This window comes from Schistocerca nitens, chromosome 11 (assembly GCF_023898315.1).
Source record: "Schistocerca nitens isolate TAMUIC-IGC-003100 chromosome 11, iqSchNite1.1, whole genome shotgun sequence".
NCBI lineage: Eukaryota > Metazoa > Arthropoda > Insecta > Orthoptera > Acrididae > Schistocerca > Schistocerca nitens.
The window spans coordinates 29,382,483-29,395,570 of record NC_064624.1 but is presented as its reverse complement, the minus strand read 5'-3'; the positions used below and the strand labels follow the sequence as shown (position 1 = coordinate 29,395,570).

The 13,088-nt window shown below is 41.2% G+C and overlaps 1 protein-coding gene across 12 annotated transcripts in view; it reads right to left on the bottom strand.

Annotated features, from left to right (window-relative positions):
* Positions 1-13,088, bottom strand: part of LOC126212843 (zinc finger protein 99-like) — a 117,201-nt gene that overhangs the window by 102,263 nt on the left and 1,850 nt on the right. The window lies entirely within an intron of this gene.

Sequence of the window (13,088 nt, the reverse complement as noted above, 5' to 3'; positions counted from 1 at the left end):
GCTATTGAGTTTTAACCTTTGAGATGAGTTATGCTTCTGTGTTGTCTTAAAGAGCCATCTGTTTCCATATATTATTTGTTGAAGCATTTTCTCATTTGCGGTTTGTGAAGATGGAAATTTTGAATCTAAAATCTAAGAACTGGTGTCAGACACAGCTTTAGTCGTTAACTATTGCTTTATTTAAATTGTCACTAAACTAAGGTGTGTAATGTCTTAAATTTGAAAGTTCGGAGTGGTGTTTGTAATCCTGCTAATGTATCTGACTTTAGTTATTATTCTTAAATAAAAACATTTTAATAAACAATGGAGACTCATGTGAACCCCAATCCATCTAGTCGTTCCACTTAATTTCCCCTTTTCCTGCTGGATGTTTGGTTGGTAACAGGCAATGGTTATTTTCCTGGAAGTAAAGGGGAAGGTGTCATACTGTCATTCACCACGAGGTGTGTGTTTGCAGGTATCCACTGCGGAACATGGGGTCCCACAACTGTCCCAGTTTGTCCTCATTGAAAAATCAACAGTTTATCTACGAATTAAAAGTTTGTCAGCTTCCATGTAAGGGCGGTGTGCCCAACTTGTGGACGACCCCTTGGTGATTAGTACCAACTGCACCATGGAGGTACATGTTGCACTAGCTGCCTGAGCTCTGGCCATGACAATCTTGTGTCAGAATGTAGTGTGTTTACAAAGTAGTCAGCCCCATCATAAGCAAATACATATAATACAGGCACAATTGAGCCATTGGGATAATCACTTGTGCGGTTTTGCACAATGTAATCTCTATTCTGAGCATATTACATTAGCTCTGCAGTTACAGGGACAGCTGCCTTTATTTAGACAAATTAGGAGCAATAGGTGGTGAACAAGATTCTCCCACCAACATATAACTGCTGGAAGTAGTAGGAATGCTACGGACACCTATAAGGACCTCAGGAGAATTAATTTGGGAAATTACCATACCAAATAATGTTACTGCTGCAAGCTATAATGGAACTTTCAATGTAGAATTTAAAGACAGGTAAAATCCAACATATGGATCATGGTCAAATTTATGTTTCATGCTGACACTTTGGCCATCACTGACAATGTTGTTCAGATGCTGTACCCCCTGTGTTAAGCCATGTTTTCAATCGAATTTTACATGAAAGTGCAACATCAAGGGAGTTGTAAAAATCAATTATTGGCCTGAAATTGTCACCTCATATTAAGAGGTTACTCAGGCATAAACATTTTTGGCTATTGCAGTTTCCTCATGAACCTTTTCCTAGGTTCATAGATGAATGCATATGACCATTCCATACCTGGAATTGCAAGTCACAGAGATACAAATACTCAATAATATATTACAGAAAATGTGGCCACAGGACTGTTCATGGATTACCTTCGCTAATAAATGCACATCTTTTACTGAATTAGAGGCTTTGGTGTCTGCTATTGAAGTCTGAGTTTTGCAGACCAGCAGTGATGGGGGTTTAAGTGCCATTATCAGGATGGGGATTGAGATTCCAAGTAATTTACAAGGGGACCACCCATAAGGAAAAAGTGTAGGATGTGTTTCCAGTGTAACAAAGAGTGGCATTTTGTATGGCGATGTCTGGTGACATGGAAGGAGAATCAAACAGCCGACATCACACAGAATGGAAGAGGCACGGTAGTGTTCTACTGCCTAAGGGCTGGATCTGTGCCAAGTTCGAGGTATGGGAACCCCTGCCTTATTTTTGGGTACAACTTAACCAGGAACGAATGTGCACCCCCCTCAACTCTGGTAGTTCAGTTTCTCGTTTAGATTATCTGTGGCATTTGAAGTTCCGCCATACCTGTCAATTGCCTTGTTTGCATCCGTCCTCCCAATGTTGAGCTCTCACTGGGCACACGTTGCCTCTGGTTGGCAAAACTGAGTATTGGAAAATTTTCTTGGCCTGTGAAGTGGATAGTAAGTAAAAATCTTTCAGTGAACTTAATTTTGCAGTGTGTTTTTGTAAGTGGTAGTGGGTTTGTGCTAGTTTGTCAAGGCAGGGTTGTTTATTTTAAATTTAACCCAGCTGAAACATTCACATTGTGCTCCTGTCAGGTTGCCACAGGAATTAATAGTGTGTTACTGCAATGTTTGCCATTTCAGCTCAGTCACCTTCATCCAGTAGAGGTGATGCTGGTACTGGAAGTTTTTGATCGGTTACCACAGATGTTAACTAACAGATTGGACATCACTGATAAAATCTAGTACAAGATTTGCCTTACAAATGACATTCCAGAGAGGTTTTCTCCATCCCTCAACTTCAGCCTATGCTTCTACCATATTCTCAGTATCTATGGGCAGCAGTGGGGTGTTTCATCCTGTTGTGGGTTATTGTGCAGTTAATGAGAACGCAGTTTTGGAATCTGTGCCACTTCCCAATCTGCATAATCGTTTACTTGGTTCAGTCAGGCTCAGTATTTTGCTGTCCTGGATCTCAATCTCGCATATTATCAGATCATGTTAACAGAGGATTTCAAGTATATTACTGCCTGCTGTACAGATTGGAACCTCCACAATTTTAACAGGGTGCCCTTTGGTTTTCCAACGGGAGTTACCATTATGTCTTGCCTTCTAGATTGTGTTTTTCGTGATTTCACATTCAAGTGTGTGTCTAATTACCTAGATGGCATGGTTGTTTACAGTTCTAGTCTGTCTGAAAACCTGCAACATCTTGAGGCAGTTCTGGTTTACCAGAGGGAGGTGGGACTTACTGTGAAGCCATCTAAAATGACACTGGCACATAGGTTTCATCCTTGGGACATCTTAGTTTCACTGATTGGATTGAAATTGACCAGGAGCATACTAGTGATTTGCGAAAATTTCCAGCTCCTAGAAATAAGAAAGCTGTGGCACGGTTCATAGGCATGACAAATTTTTTCGAAAGTCTGTGCCGAATTTTATTAAATTAGTGGGGTGCCTTAACGATTTAAGAAATTTCACATCGGATGAAAGTCATCCAGAATCTTCTGAAGCCATTAAGGTGGTGCTTAGTAACCCACTAGTATTAGACATACCAAATTTTGAGGTCATGTTCTTCTTGCAGACAGACACCTAATTCTTCTGGAGTAGAAAGTGGTAGCTGTCCTCCTACAGGAACAGAATGGCAGGGGAGGTGTTGCATGCTGATGCCCTATAGCAATGCACCTTGGGAACTTTCACCTGCGGAGATGAAATATTCTATGTATGAATGGGAAGCCTTGGCGGTTATGTTTGCCCTTAAGAAATTCAGATTTTATTTTGAACACCAGGAATTTTGTTTAGAGACTGACAAACAAGCTCTTAGTTAGGTTTTGGATCATTATTTCCATAATACCCTCTTAGGCATTTATAAAACTGTTGTCAAGATCAGACGACACATCACCTGGTCCTCCCTGTATAAGCAAGCCTGGAGGTTGGTGGGGTCAAGATCACTCAACATGTCACCTGGTCCTCCCTGAATAAGGCTGTCCAGAGGTTGGTGGAGGAGTGTGAGAGCCGTAAGGGAGCTGAGCCGAACTTGAATTCCCTCAAGTGGCTTTTAGAGCCTACCTGTAAGGAATGCCTGATGGATTAACTTTGTATGGATTATATAGGTCCACTTCATCAAGTGTGTGTGTGTATTAGGCACCTACTAGTTATCATGGATGACTTTTCTCGTTTTTTTGACACATTCCGAGCAGAGAAATGACATTCCTGGAAGTTGGCCAGCATTTGTTATGAATTTTTTCTGTTTCCAGGCCACCGAGGATGCTTCATAGCTTCTGTTTCCCAGCTATTTGTGAGGTTCTGCTTTGACAATGGAATTAAAGATGTGACCACAAATCCTTTTACCAGCATACTTTGCTGACCAGGTGAACTGCAAGTTGAAGGCTGTGCTTATCTTTCACAACAAGGCTCAGACAACGTGGCTCAATTTTATCTTTAACACTGCACAACCCAAGTCCCTGGAGGCTGCTCCAGTATCCCTTATGTTAGCACATCCAGTCAATTTTCCTCTTGTCAACCTGTAGTCAATCAATGATTTGCTTCAAGAACAAGTCACCCTAGCAGTAACACAGCACAACTGGAGCCAGGCTAGACATAATACCAAAATTGCCTGTCACAGGTTATCCATCTGTTAGTAAGGGGCTAAACGGTTCATTGGAAAGGCTGGGGACACAGTGTTAGTCCGAAACCCTAATATTGCTGAAAAGGGGGAGTTAGGGTTCGATAGCAAGCTAGATCCTCAGTTGTTGGGACCCTGTTAGATTGTCAGGGTGGTGAGTTCGGCAAACCTCCTGGTTCTGAATTTATGGACGAGTAAAGCCTCACACATGCACATTACTCATATCAAGGAGTGGCATATGTAAAGGGCTCCTTAATGGTGGGGACGGGGGATTTTGGTTTGGTGGAGGAGGCTGAACCACGGTGGGCTCCCTCTTCGAATTCGAGCCCCATGTGCCTGGTAGATGTCACTTCTCACAGCTCAGAGCTTGTGGCACCAGTGGGCATTGTGGAGCAACAATGGGTGTAGAGGAACAGCAGTGGATCTCACGGGCAGTCGGTGTCTTAAAGCTGGACTGGAGGGTGAGTCATGCAGGGCTCGTGGGCAGCATGTACTGTTTAGCCGAACTTTATGTGGCAGTATCATTATACCATCACAATCATTACAATAATACAACCTTCTTTCAATAATGGTAACTGCCATAGGCTGATCAGCCCAAGATTATCATCACTCATCTAAAAGCTGGTATGTACACCTCTGGCACAGACAACAGTAGGGAGACATAGTTGCACAGAAGCAATGAGGCCTTCATAGATCACTGGAGGAAGTTGGAACCATATTTATACAATCAGGCCACTTCACTCCCATAAATTCTGGAAGGGGGGATGATCTCTGACGTTATGTTAAATCACATCCCAGATCTGTTCAACCAGGTTCAGGGCTGGCGAGTTGGGTGGCCAACACATCAATTGGAACTCACCACTGTGTTCCTGAAACCACTCAATCACACTCCTGGCCTTGTGAAATGGTGCATTGTTTTCATGAAAAATGCCACACTCAATGCAAATACTTTCAGAAAAGACTTCCTGACACTTAAACGTTTACTCAATGGGAAACATGATCGTCACGAAGGAGTGGACCTAACATGAACCATGGACCGTGGCACTGGTAGCGAGGCTTGCGTGCCTCAGCAATACAGATAGTCGTTCCGTAGGTGCAGCCCCAACGGAGGGGTATCTGTTGTGGGGCCAGACAAACATGTGGTCCCTTAAGAGGGGCAGCAGTCTTTTCAGTAGTTGCAGGGGCGACAGTCAGGATGAATGACTGATCTGGTCTTGTACCATTAACCAAAACAGCCTTGCTGTGCTGGTACTGTAAACGGATGAAAGCAAGGGGAAACTATAGCCGTAATTTTTCACGAGGGGATGCAACTTTACTGTCCATTAAATGATGATGGTGTCCTCTTGGGTAAAATATTCCGGAAGTCAAATAGTCCCCCATTCAGATCTCCAGGATGACATTATCAGGAGACAGAAAACTTATGTTCTACAAATTGGAACATGGAATGTCAGACCCTTTAATCAGGCAGGCAGGCTAGAAAATTTAAAAAGGGAAATGGATAGGGTAAAGATAAATATGGTGGGAATTGGTTAAGTTTGATGGCATGAGGAATAAGACTTCTGGTCAGATGAATACAGGATTATAAATACAAAATCATATAGGGGTAATGGAGGAGTAGGTTTAAAAATGAATAAAAAACAGGAGTGTGGGTAAGCTACTATGAACAGCATAGTGAATGCAGTATTGTAGCCAAGATAGACACAAAGCCCACACTTACCACAGTAGTACAAGTTCATATGCCCATATGCCAACTAGGTCCCCAGATGATGAAGAGATTAAAGAAATGTATGATGAGATAAAAGAAATTATTCAGATAACAAAGAGAGACGAAAATTTAATAGACATAGGGGATTGGAATTCAATAGTAGGAAAAGGAAGAGAAGGAAAAGGAGGAGGTGAATATGGAATGTGGGTAAGGAATGAAAGAGGAAGCCGTCTGGTAGAATTTGGCACAGAGCACAACTTCATCATACACTATGTGCTGAAAAGCTTCAGGCCACTCCCAAAAACTTACTTTTTCATATTTGGTGCGTTGTGCTGCCACCTACTCCATATCAGAGACCTCAGTAGTCATTATACATCGTGAGAGAGCAAAATGGGGCGCTCCGCGGAGCTCATTGACTTTGAGTGTGGTCAGGTGATAGGGTGTCATTGGTGTCACATGTCTGTATGCGAGCTTTCCACACTCTTGAACATTCCTACGCCCACTGTTTCTGATGAGATAGTGAAGTGGAAGCATGAAGGGACACATGCAGCATAAAAGCATACAGGTCAATCTTGTCTGCTGACTGAAAGATACCGCCGACATTTGGAGAAGGTTGTAATGTGTAATAAGCAGATATCTATCCAGACCTGAAAGAACTGCAAAAAGGTAGGAATTGTAAGAGATGGGATCTGGATAAAGTGAAAGGATCAGAGATTGTAGAGTGTTTCAGAAAGCACTAGGGAACCATTGACAATGACATGGGTAAGAGATACAGCAGAAGAGGAAGGGTAGCTTTGAGAGATAACTAGTGAAAGTAGCAGAGGATCAAGTAGGTAAAAAGATGAGGCTAGTAGAAATCCTTGGGTAACAGAGGAGATACTGAATTTAATAGATGAATGGTGAAAATATAAAAATGCAGTAAATGAAGCAGGCTGAAAGGAATACAAACGTCTCAAAAATGAGATCGACAGGAAGTGCAAAATGGCTCAGCAGGGATGGTAACAGGACAAATTTAAGGATGTAGAGGCATATATGACTAGGGGTAAGACAAACACTGCCTACTGGAATACTGAAGAGACCTATAGACGGTCCATACAAGGGCAATGCACTTGCGGGCAATATTTTGAAAATGGAAGAGAACGTAGATGAGGATGAAATGGGAGATACGATACTGCGTGAAGAATTTGACAGTGCTGAAAGACATAAGTTGAAACAAGGCCCTGGGAGGAGACAACATCCATTAAAACTACTGATAGCCTTGGGACAGCCAGCCTTGAAAAAACTCTGCCATCTGGTCATAAAAATGTATGAGACAGGCAAAATACCCCCAGACTTCAAGAAGAATATAATAATTGCAATTCCAAAGAAAGCAAATGTTGACAGGCATGAAAATTACCGATCTATCAGTTTAATAAGTCATGACTGTAGAATACTAACATGAATTCTGTACAGTCGAATGGAAAAACTGGTAGGTGCTGACCTCAGGGAAGATTAGTTTCGATTCTGTAGAAACGTTGGAACACATGAGGCAATACCGACCCTATGATTTATCTTAGATGATAGATGAAGGAAAGGCAAACCTACATTTCTAGTATTTGTAAACTTAAAGAAGCTTTCGACAATGTTGACTGGCATACTCTCTTTCAATTCTGAAGGTGGCAGTCGTCAAATGCAGGGAGTGAAAGGCTATTTACAATTTGTACAGAAACCAGATGTCAGTTATAAAAGGGGAGGAGCGAAAGGGAAGCAGTGGTTGGGAAGGGAGTGAGACAGGGTTTTAGCCTATCCCTGGTGTCGCTCAGTCTGCATATTGAGCAAGCAATAAAGGGAACAAATGAAAAATTTTGAGTAGGAATTAAAATCCAGGGAGGAGAAATAAAAACTTTGAGGTTAGCCAATGACATTTTAATTCTGTCAGAGACAGTAAAGGGCCTGGAAGATCAGTTGAACAGAATGGACAGCACATTCAAAGAGGGATATAAGACGAACATCAACAAAAGCAAAACAAGAATAATGGAATGTAGTCGAATTAAATTGGGTGATGATGACAGAATTACATTATGAAATAAGACAATTAAGGTAATAGATAAGTTTTGCTATTTGGGGAGCTAAATAACTGACGAAGGTTGAAGCAGAGAGAATATAAAATGTAGTCTGGCAGTGCCAAGGACAGCATTTCTGAAGAAGAGAAATTTGTTCACATTGAGCATACATTTAAGTGTCAGGAAGTCTTTTCAGAAAGTATTTGCATTGAGTGTATCCATGTATGGAAGTGAAACATGGACGATAAATAGTTTAGACAAGAAGAGAACAGAAGCTTTCGAAATGTGGTGCTACAGAAGAATGCTGAAGATTAGATGGGTAGATTACGTGACTAATGAGGAGATACTGAATAGAATTGGGGAGAAGAGGAATTTGTGGCACAACTTAACTATAGGGTGGCGTACAAAATGTGTTACCAATTGTTTCTTTTACAATTTACACCACACATTAGATACTCCGCTGGGATCTCTACAGCAGTACCAGCAGAGCTTGGAAAAACAAATGAGTTACGAAATGACATGTAATTCACAATACTGCCACTAGGAGACTAGTAACCAGCAATGGCTGACAATGGAAGACTGACAACACAGCAACGATCGGCAATTGTGTTACTTTTTCATGAAACGAAAAGCCATGTTGTGACTCAGAGGCGTTTTCGACAACAGTTTAACACACGATGGGTCCCTTGCAAGAAGACCATTCACGGGTTGTACGATAAATTTGTACAGGAAGGAACAGTATTGGAATCGAAGCGACCTCAGCCTAAGCCTGTTTGTTCGCCAGAGAATATTTAAGCAGTACGAGTTGCTGTACAGAGAAGTCCCGGGAAATTGTGTAGAGAGGCAGCAGTGCAACTGGGAATACCCAGTCGCTCCATTCAATGCATTCTTAAAAGTGGCCTCCACATGTACCCATACAAGATGACCTGTGCACAGAAGCTCACTGAAGAACACAAGCAGCAGAGACTACTGTTTGCCCAGTGGGTGGAGGATAGGGAAGAAACTCTCAACAACGTTTGGTTTTCAGATGAGGCGCATTTTCATTTAGATGGTGTCGTTAACAAACAAAATGTACACTTTTGGGCCACTGAAAACCCACAAGTGCTTCATGAAGGACATTATGCTCCGAGGATTACAGCGTGGGCAGCAATTTCCAGTCACGGACTTACTGGACCCTTTTTCTTTGAAGAAACTGAACAGCGAACGTTATTTGAGCATGCTTCGCAATAGATTCATTCCACAGCTTCTTGCTACTGCCTTGCCCTTCAACACACAGTGATTCATGTAAGATGGAGCAAGGCCACATACTGCAAACACTGTGTTGGAGTTTTTACACAAGCATTTCGACATGCGGATCATTTCACTCAGGTTTCCAGGTTGCTTCAATGATGGACAAAATTGGCCCCCCCAATAGTCCAGACCTCAATCCATGTGACTCTTTTCTTTGGGGGTACCTAAAGGAAAAAAATTTCCTGAAATGTCCACGTGATTTAATGGAGCTCACAAGACTTATTCTTTAAGCTTTCAGTGAAATTAGGGAAGACATATGCTGTAGGGTACTCACTAACTTCAGCGTTCCTTTGAAGAAAGTTGGGAAACAAAATGGTGGGCATATTGAGCATGTACTTAGTTAGAACAAATCTCCTTGGACGGCTCTTCATTATAGCATATGTTCCTTTCGGATTGTATTGACAATAAAGTTTATATTCAAAAACAAAATGGTAACACATTTCGTGCGCCATCCTATAGAAGAAGGGACTCGTTGGTAGGACAGGTTCTGAGCCATCAAGGGATCATCGATTTAGTATTGGAGGGAAGGGTGGAGGGTGAAAATCAGAGGGAGACCAATACATGAATACACTAAACAGATTCAGGAGGATGTGGGTTGCAGTAGTTACTCGGGGATGAAGAAGCTTGCACAGGCTAGAGTGGCATGGAGAGCTGCATCAATCCAGTCTTGCCACTGAAGAGCACAACAACAATAGAAGGAGTGGATGTGCTTTGCAACCAGTTTACAACACTTCTTTTGTGACACAGTGCCTCACACAAGCTCCACTGGACCCATGGGTGCCTACGTGGTTGTTTCCCAGAGTATAATGGAGGCCCCTACAGTACAGGAGTCAAGAGGCTCTTCCCCTTGTGGGTGACGGAAATGCACCCTCCCAAAGGCACGATGAAGGTATCAGGATTCATCAGACCACGCAGTGCTCGGCCATTGTGCCAACATCCAGCGCCAATAGTTACATACCTATTTCAGTTGTCGATGTCATGGCGTGGGTCATCAGCGGCACAGACTCATCATTAGGAGTGTTTGGAGCATTGTGCATTCAGACACAATTATACTCTGCCCAGCATTAATGTCTGATGTTAGTTACACCACAGTTTGTTGCCTGTCTTGTTTTACCAGTCTGCCTAGCCTATGATGTCTACCATCTGTGATGAGGAGTACTTGCCCAACCCCATAACATCTGGCCATGGTCTCACCTTTGTTTTGCCATGTGTTGAAGACAACTGCCGTAGTACTACTTCAACACCCGGCAAGCTGTGCAGCTCCCAAAACGTTCATACCAAGCCTTCAGGCCATCAAAATCTGCTCTTGGTCAAACTCAGATTGTGCGCATTTCCTATTTTACAACAAGACAAGATGCTCACTGATACTCCATGCAATGTGTGTGTGTCTGACTAGAAGACAAGGTGAGATGCTATTGCCTGGATGAGTTTATACTGACAGTAGATCAGTGATCATAATGTTTTGGCTGCTGTGTATATGGATTTAGTATTATGACTTCCAAGTGGATGCTGGGCAATGCCAAGGGAACCATTCTGCAACATTTGAGGCAACTGTAAAATGCATCAATTTATTACAAGGGTGTGCCAGAAAATAATGCTTCCAAAATTTTGATTCTGTTCTTAATATCAGTTGTCATGCATATGACACTGTTGATGTTACCACTTTGCTGACACAGTATGCAGCACCCTCCTGATGAACAGTTCTGAACTGCAGGGTGTGTGTGCGCGTTATTTAACTGTGTCAGCATGTGAGAAAACCCTCAGAGCACCAATTCAAATAGTTTATCCACATGTGGAGCACCCTCTCCTTCAGCATGACAATGCCAGACCATACACAACTTTTTTTTTGCACCTGCAACAGTCTGACGCCTTTGATTCATTATTATTGATCATCCTCCATACTGACCCGGTTTGAGCTAATGAATTTTCAACTGTTTGCAAAACTTAAAGAACACCTTCAGGGACTCAACTTTGATAGTGATGAATTAGTGTAAGCGGAGGTGAGGCTGTGGGTCTGCCAACGAAGTCAAGCATTCTACAGTGACGACACCAACAACCTGGTGTCTCACTGGGAGAAAGGTGTTCAGTGCCACGGTGACTATGTTTGAAATAAATATACAAACATGAAGAATAAATATACAAACATGAAGAATAAATATGTTAAATATTAAGTTTGTTTTAATTAAAATGCTTCAATAATTTCCGAATAGAAATTTTGTGTCATTACTTTCCAGCATGTGCTCATGCCCAAAATATACACCAATTAAAAATTAACATTTAATTAATTTGGCAAAGAAGGTGGCTTTCAACTGATACAATGTTAAGGTCATAGGGAAGTTCAGTTCATCAACTAACACAGCACACAGAGTATGAGAAGACTTCTTGTAGGTAAAAAGTTACATTATGGGCACCATTTGGATGTTTTGGTTAACATTAGGCTGTGCTACTGATCAATTTGTTACCATATCCTTTACTTGGTTTTCACATTTCTAGACTTTGTCAGCTCACAGCCACACTGCCACTTTTGAACATAGGCTAAGCCTTGAGATGCACTATGAATCAGACTCCCACTACAACCAATGTTACAAGGGGGGAGTGGGTCTAGAACCACATTTTAACCTTGTAGCCTTTGAGTAGTTCTCCAGTTTAGGTCCAAAGTCAATGGATCTTCAAACTGCTTTTCGTTTACATGATGTGTGTTGTGCATACATATCATCCTGAATGCCAAACCATCATTACATCAGGGTTCAAAGCCAAAGCCTGAACTGTGTTGGGTCTAACCACTTTTACTGTATTTAATAAAATTTAGTATATTTATTTTCCTATCATTTCCTCACAGTGATTGTTTAGGATTACTGTTGTGATAATGCTTGTCAAATGAATTGCAAGCTGTTCACATAGTTTGTATAATCTATAATGAAGTACTCACATATATTCAAATGCAAATGCTGCATTAATGCTATCCCAGTACTTCTGCAGTTGCACTCAAGTTGTATGTTGAAACAGATTTTTTCAGCACAGATAGTTCACAAGTAGTTTGCGTGATTGTGTCAGTGCGTTCAATTCTCATTTGCAGGATAAAAATACTAGTGGTACCAAGTGAATTTGTTTGCTGCTGATAGGTGAATACCCTACAACCGGTTGCACTACATCAGATTTCAAGTGACATGTATATGTAAGATTATTTACACCAGTAACTGTAACATTGTGACAGTTTCACAAACAATATGAGTAACAATGTGCAGCAAATGCAGAAAGTGGTTATGAACAAACCTGTCAATATTTAATGTGTAGCCCCATGGCTTCATCATAACTTTGCTGCCAACGTACAAATTAATTCTGCTGTGTAACAATTTATGCTTCCATGTGATATTTGTCTGAAATTTAACTTTACTGCTGAGAGTTCTACTTACATATCGTTCACATATTCAAAGTAAACAAAATGTACTTCTCAGATTAGTGACCATGCAAGTGTCACTTCAAAATTATTTATAAATAATTTATTTTACATTATCAGTAAATAAATTACAATTCTCATTCCATACCACGATACACTGCAATAATGCATTAACTGCAGCCATACCATTTATAAATTTAATGGCACTGCTAAGGTTCACTACAGTCATAATCATTCTTAAGTTGCACGTTAAGCTTGTCATTCAAAAGAAGTGTATCAGAGCAGAATATACCCACTTTATGGCAACCAGTTTATCAGTATAATTGGGTTGTGCATTAAAAAAGTTTTGCATGTTTACTAAACATTAAATTGAAACTCTTGCTCAATTCTATGTGAGGTTTAATAAAAGGCTTATTTCAATGCACTGTGCAAAATGTCATATTTAAGACAGTAAGTTCATAAGTTTAGTAAACCGAATTGTTCGTTTCCAGCTGTATGACATCAATTGTATGTATTCACGCATCACACTGCACAAAGAAATTAATGAAACCCTG